Genomic DNA, 6,757 nt, shown 5'->3' with positions numbered 1-6,757 from the left:
CACACAGCTTAAGCATTTTTCTCTTCTTCCATCCCCCGTGGAAATGAAAAAGCAGCAAACTTTGTGAATATACTTGAAAATCATCATTGATTATCTTTATTTTGTCTGGGCCAGATGGTCTATTGTCTTTTTATCTTTTCAGGGAAGCTGCAAAATGTCATAGAAAGATTATTTAACAAGGGATAAGAAACTCCGATCTGGTCTTGGCTTTGCCTCTAAGACTTTGATTCAGTGATATCATAGACACTGTTAATAATACTTTCATTCAATGATATAACACTGTGGATCAGATCAGGAGTTTGGATGCATCTGAAAGAAAAATTAGGTAAAGCCTGGAATATAGATTTAGAAACATAGACACCAACTAATTATTATACAGATGAGGATCTGAAATAATAATCTAAGGTGGGCAGGGTAAGTAGCATTCTTCTATGTAGAGTTCAAGAGCTGAGGTTTCTATTCAAGCAAAGTCAGGCATATATTATAGCAAATGAACGTAGCAAATAGTTAATGAAAATCCTATCTTCTTAAGGGTGGTCCAGTAGCAGGAAAAAGGAGTCCAGGATTTCAACTTGGTGGCTGGGGTTCAAGAAAGAAGACAGATGCAAAACAACAAAAAAGATGGACTGTGTAGTACAAAGAATGTGTCATCCAGAGACAAAATGGCAGAGGGTAGAGATTTAGTAAAAGGAGATTGATAAAAACTTCTTTATAGGGCTTGAGAAGCAAAACATCTTTATAGGTCTCATAGACTGGGAAGGGGTGGGGAAATGATGGTGTATATTAGTTATCTATTGCTGTGTAACAAATTACCACAAAACTTACCTGCTTGAAACAATACACACATATTATTCTCATAGTTTCAATGTGCCAGAAATATAAGCAAAGAGATCCCTTGGCTTAGAACATCTCAACTGAGATGGCCATGAATGTGTTGCTCAAGGTTGGGATCTTATCTGAATGCTTAAATGATAACAACCTGCTACTAAACACTAGTGTTGCAAGGTTTTAGTTCCTAGAAGGCTGTTGGATTGAGGGCCTCCGTTCTTTGCTGCTTGTTGGCTGGGGGCCACCCTCAATTCTTTGTCTTGTGTGCCTCTCCATTGAACAGTTCAGAACATGTCAGCTTGCTTCCTCAAAGCCAGCAAGGAAAAGGTTCTGCTAGCACAATGCAAGCCAAAATCTTATGCAATTTTTAATGGAAGTGGACTTCATCATTCTTACTGAATTCTGTCTGTTAGAAGCTACCAGGGGTCTAGTCATGAAGCTGAAGGAGGGAGGGGATTACACAGGTCATGAATACCAGGAAATGGTGATAATTGGGGGTCATCTTAGAGTGTGTCCACTACAGGGAGCTGACATTTTATTATCTACTATGGCAAGTACGACGCTCAGACTGGTACCTGCAATACTCATTTACTTGGAGGTCCAGCTCTCAAGTAATGTGGACTTCAGAAGCATGGGAAATGAAGGATAATACTGCAACTATAGTAAAACTTTTCCCTTTTCTTCACTTCAGGTTTTTTCAGCTGTAAGAGCACAGGGCCTGGATTAATGACTCATCCAGTTCTTTAGTTTCATCCTTTCAGGGGTTTTCATAAGCCTGTCATTGACATCTTTCCCAGTTTTCCAGATTCTTTTTTAATTGTGAAAGCTGACATTGTACTCACTTTTCATAAAGGGTTGGCTTGAGTGTGACAAGGTTTTAAAGAGTTACTATAGTCTACAAAATGTACCTCAGCACATACAGCTACGACATTTCTGAAAAATAGAGCATAAAACACATTTTTGTACATCAAATAATTTTTCCGTTAATTATGAAAATTTACCATGAAATAAGCCTATCCAAAAAAATTTAAAAAGAACAATATAAGTAAGAAAGATGGGATGCGGGAGAAGTAGGAGGTAAGGTGGAAGCAACTGAGGTTTACGGAACACTATTGTGTACCAGGAAGAGACACTTGACCTTGTAACTTTATTTTGAAATTTGAGTAATTATTTTTTCAAAGGCTTTCTCATATACTTTTTATGTATCTATTGTCTTTAAAAATTCTGTCCCTGTGTGTTCCTTGCATTTCTCCAAGTTTTCAATTACTATTTCATATCATCCAACTCCACTCCTTAATCCCCTGAGGTTAATTTTGTGGAAAACATATCACATATGCCTTTGATAGTAAATTCAACTTGTTCATATTTTTGCTCCCCTAAGTAGGAGAAAATATTCCCCCTAGGATCCCCAGGATGACTGGGATTCGAATGTAATCATGAAAACCAGCAAGGAATTTACTGGTGTGCTGTCTACATGCTAATGCTGGTGGAGCTAGAACTGAAACTCAGGTGATGGAGATTGTGATTCTTGTCTTTGGTGAATCAGTGAAGCTTCCAATCTGTGTTGGAACAGCCCTTCTCCACTGGGTCAGCAGCCTGGCTAGATTCAATCATAGTTTCTAGCCTGGGTTTGATTCAGTAGCTCAGTATAGACACAGCTTCAATGCATGGTCTTTTACTGCTCTAAGACCAGTTTTCAAACAAATAACTGGCCAAATGATTTCCAGATGCTAAAATAAAAACTGTACAGATGCAAATATATTACATTTAATTTCAAGGCTGTTTAGGGTTTTTACTGTGCCTAGAGAAGACAGCTGTAAAAAATGCACATCACTTTAGCAAAGCATCCTTCATCAATTACTCCATTAACAATAACAATGTGGGAAATAAAGGGTGAAATTGAGTACAATAAAGCGATGAAGAAAATGAACATAAACAAGAAATGGAAATCATCCAGCAATGAATTAATATTGAATCATAGCTACCCAGGGTACCGTTCTTTCTTGAAAATATGATGGTTCTGACCACCGATCAATAGGATTTTGAATCACTTTTCTCATAATGAAGTTTGGGGACTTATGCAACCATGCTCCTTTGCCCTGTCCTCCTTATGACCCATAGTACACTCTCCTAAGATGGCTCTGGGGGCAGGGGTAGTAGTCATGGTATAAGGATCCCTCCTGTCAATTAGCCCTAAAACATTGTGTTCATTTGTACCACTCAGACAGTATCTCAACACTCGTATGATGCTAGGTGAGAATGGATTAATCAACTCCAAGGTTACAGGACTGAATGTACAAGTGGGCACACAAAAGGGGAGAAGTTAGGGTACAGATCTGTCCTCACTGTAGCTGGAAATGACATCCAATCAGAAATTGCCCACCCACTGTATTTCAAAACATGTAAATCAACACTCAGACTAGGTGGCATTGGAGCAAGGTCTCTAGATAGACAACATCCCAGAAAGAAATTAAAGGGAGAGTTTCACAAAAATTACATTGATAATTTGCTTATGGAACCCATGACCTTAAAAATGACATGATCTCATTATATGTAAGGTTTTAAACTATGAATTCATGATGTTTCCGGGGAAGGTAGAAAGGAGAACTATCTCATTGAGGCTATAAAGATTTTAAAAATTGGACATTAAAATTATATCAAAATTCCTTTTATAGGAGAAAAGTAGATCATAAAGAAAGGAAAAATAATCTAGCTTCATGTGAATTCATTTGATAAAGCTAAGAATGCTGAGTCAACTGTCTTTTTATAGTAATTCTTGTAAAGTCATGAATAATGAAAACCCTTTGGTTCCAAACATGTCATTTGGCCAATAGGCTAAAATAATCATGAAGAGAGAAATCCACAAAGTTTAGTGTGGGGAGTGAGAGTGAATAGGAATTTGATTCCATCAGAGCTAAAGCAGAGAGAATCTTTTAACAGTTGTGTCAGTCTGATAGCATGGAGGAGGTACCTCTCCACACATACCTAAGGTGGGAGGAGCTAGATACAAAGGTGCTGTAGCTGTCCTTTCATCCCTGCAGGTTTTAACCTGCACTTGAACTTGAAGCTTTCTCTCTCATTAGATTTCCACCTCATCGCTTCTGTATCTGGACGTTCCCATTCAGACTGACAATTTATGGTCTTGCTTTTTAAACTCAGTAACTTCCCTTTAGTCTCCAGTTCTACCGATCTTCTTCAACCCTTCTCACTAAAGTACAGAGGCCAGTGAACTCTGCCTCAGTATCCATTACTGGCTCCTGTTGCCCGTGGCCCTGACTTCAACACCACAGTCCTCAGGTTGTCTAAAAGGAGGGACAATATATATTCCTGCAGAACGAATTTGTGAGACCAAATCAAGTTCTCCCCCATACAACATAATCTCTGAGGATTCCACTGGTACATGTCTCTTTGTGTTGTGCCTCATTGCATCTGAGAAAGCAAGATGGGTCACTAGCAGCTCTACTGGAGCCATCAGAGAAAATTCAACCAGGGTTCTTACTTATGCCACATCTGCTCAAACTGGCATGTCTAATCCAGAAATACTGCTTCAGTATGTGCAGCCACTGTTTCCTCAGTACATAAAGGATATAGGCTGCATTAAGTTGGATAAGTGAACTTCCTTGAATGGACCACCCAAGACATCTACCTTACTGTGGAAATGATGCTAGCTCTTTGTACTTCTTCTTTTTTTTTTGAAAGTTAAAATCCCGCAACATTGTTTATTATAAAGGAGATCCTTGATCCTCATGATGGGCTCATCAGTAGGATTTCTGGAAGCAAACATAGGTACCAGGACCTACAAATATTTTGGACTCCCAGTGATGAGAATCAGCAGGATACGGTCATACAGAATGAGGATGTCTTTGATCTTCATCTTGGAAGCCTTAGCCACATATTTCTAGTAATAGGCCACCAGGGCTTTGGAGATGGACTGGCAGATTGTATAAATCTGGGCCACATGACCACCATCCTTCACTCAGACTCGGACGTCCACCCCATAAATTTGCTCCTTGCCCAGAAGCAGAACAAGCTTCAGTAACTTATATCACAGTGTGCATGGCTTGATGATCTCCAGGGGCGCCATTAACCTTGCTGAGGCCATTGCTCCATTTGCAGTGCACCATGGCTATGGCCATCTTCTTGCTTGCATCTGAAGATCTGCGCTAACTGCAGAGGGCCCTTGGATCACAGGGCTGCAGGTGTAGACAGGAGCTCCTCCCCTCACAGTGCTGTAACCAGAAAAGAAAAGTGTTACATGTACACATTTTGTGCTTGCATAATTTTCTATTCTGAACTTGCTCTCCAACCTTGCCCTATGTCTCCCAGCCTCCAGGAGAGAATTCAGCTTGATGAAGTTGAGGGGAGGCCAGGAAGCATGGTGTAAAAATCACTGGGCAACAAGTAAGGAGACCTGGGTTCTAGACATACAGATGCCACAAACTAGCTCTGTGATCTTGGAAAAAACACCTAGGTCAGGTGACTTACTTACAAAATTAACAAGTTAGACTCAGTCAGTAAGGCTCCTTACAGCTCTAGCTTCCAATGCATTTAATCAGAGAAGATTTAGTATTTTGCTGTATTTAAGAATCTGTGTTTTTCAGCCAGATGGATAAAAAATGACAGTCTTAGCTGAAGTTCTAGTGAAAGAATTTTTGTATCTTTGCCTGTAGTTTTCACTTCCTAACTTTATTCCCACCACAGAACTAAAGAAAAATAAAATATCAATGGTGTCTTTTCACATTTATGAAAAAGAAGCTTCCAAGAGACTTTCCATTCATCGTTCAGATTTACTACACTGCGAACGGATGGGATCCTACTGCATTTATTTAAACTTCTGTCACCATCATTGTGAATATAGCCAGAGGTCTCCTGTGGGCTACGAGATGAAATGCTGAATGGCAACAAAAGTAAACAAAGCAACATCTCGCTTTCTATTCTCCTGGCTGCACCATTGGTTCTTTAATGACATAAGAAATACCCAGAAGCTACAGTTGAGTTAAGCATGAGCATAAATAAAGTGACAGCCCAGCAAGCTAGAATGCTCATATTCTAAATTCTAAAATAAGATTCCTTTCTCTCCAGGCGCCCTTCAAGCTGAAGTTATATTTCTTTTCCTCTTATGAAATTTACTTCACCAGATGTCTTGGCTAAAATTGAAACTATAGTTCAGGAAGCAGAGTGGACCTTGGGTGAAGTTCATATTATGTCCACTCTCTTCCAGCTCTTCTGTGCTCTTTGGTCCTGAAATGGGCTGTTTTTTCATCCTCCTCAGAAATAGAGCATCTTCATGGTCTCTCATGTCCTTAAGTAAGAGCAGTAACTAAGGATTACAACAGTCCTAAATTTGGAATATTTTAAATGGCTAGTCTTTTTCTGGTATATGTAGCTTATCAATAAAGTGATCAGGGAACTGATCAGTTCTAACCATTCTAACTGGTAGTTTATCACAGTTAGAGCCAGGCTGTCCAAGGTCTGGGGAAGGTGGTAGGAGCTGTAGTGAATAGGTATCTCTAAGTTACAGTGACAACACGCACACAGTGTATCAGGGGAGACATGAGTTGGGGCAGGTCGCCTGAGGTTCAGGTAGACAATTGTTCTGAAGGACTGGATCAGAGTGGCATCAATGAGAGTCTGAATGAGGATGCCACCAGCATATGAGGAAGGGAATTAGGATCAGGAAATTAGACTAACCACATTTCCAGCACTGATTAACTTCTTGACTTTAGGAGAAAAATTGCATTTTTCTGAATCTGTTTTCTCATCTGAAAATGCATTCATTTGGTTATTTATCAGACAGGAAATTTCCATTTAATGTTTGTTTTAAAGAATGAATAGTTGTAATTTATAGGGAAAGGGAAGAACAAGAGAAAAGAAACATGGAAATCTGAAAACACTCAGCCATTTAAAAACCAGAAAATACTCTAATATG

The 6,757-nt window shown here is 39.3% G+C and overlaps 2 pseudogenes; one reads left to right on the top strand and one right to left on the bottom strand.

Annotated features, from left to right (window-relative positions):
* The first annotated feature begins 4,270 nt into the window (after positions 1-4,270).
* Positions 4,271-4,442, top strand: LOC130859200 (40S ribosomal protein S29-like; annotated as a pseudogene).
* A 214-nt stretch (positions 4,443-4,656) lies between these two features.
* LOC130859199 (40S ribosomal protein S16-like) lies at positions 4,657-5,013 on the bottom strand (annotated as a pseudogene).
* Between the last annotated feature and the right edge of the window lie 1,744 nt (positions 5,014-6,757).

The sequence above is a fragment of the Hippopotamus amphibius genome, chromosome 8 (assembly GCF_030028045.1).
Source record: "Hippopotamus amphibius kiboko isolate mHipAmp2 chromosome 8, mHipAmp2.hap2, whole genome shotgun sequence".
In the NCBI taxonomy this organism is placed as follows: domain Eukaryota; kingdom Metazoa; phylum Chordata; class Mammalia; order Artiodactyla; family Hippopotamidae; genus Hippopotamus; species Hippopotamus amphibius.
The sequence above is the reverse complement of the archived record's forward strand: the minus strand, read 5'-3'. Positions and strand labels throughout refer to the sequence as shown.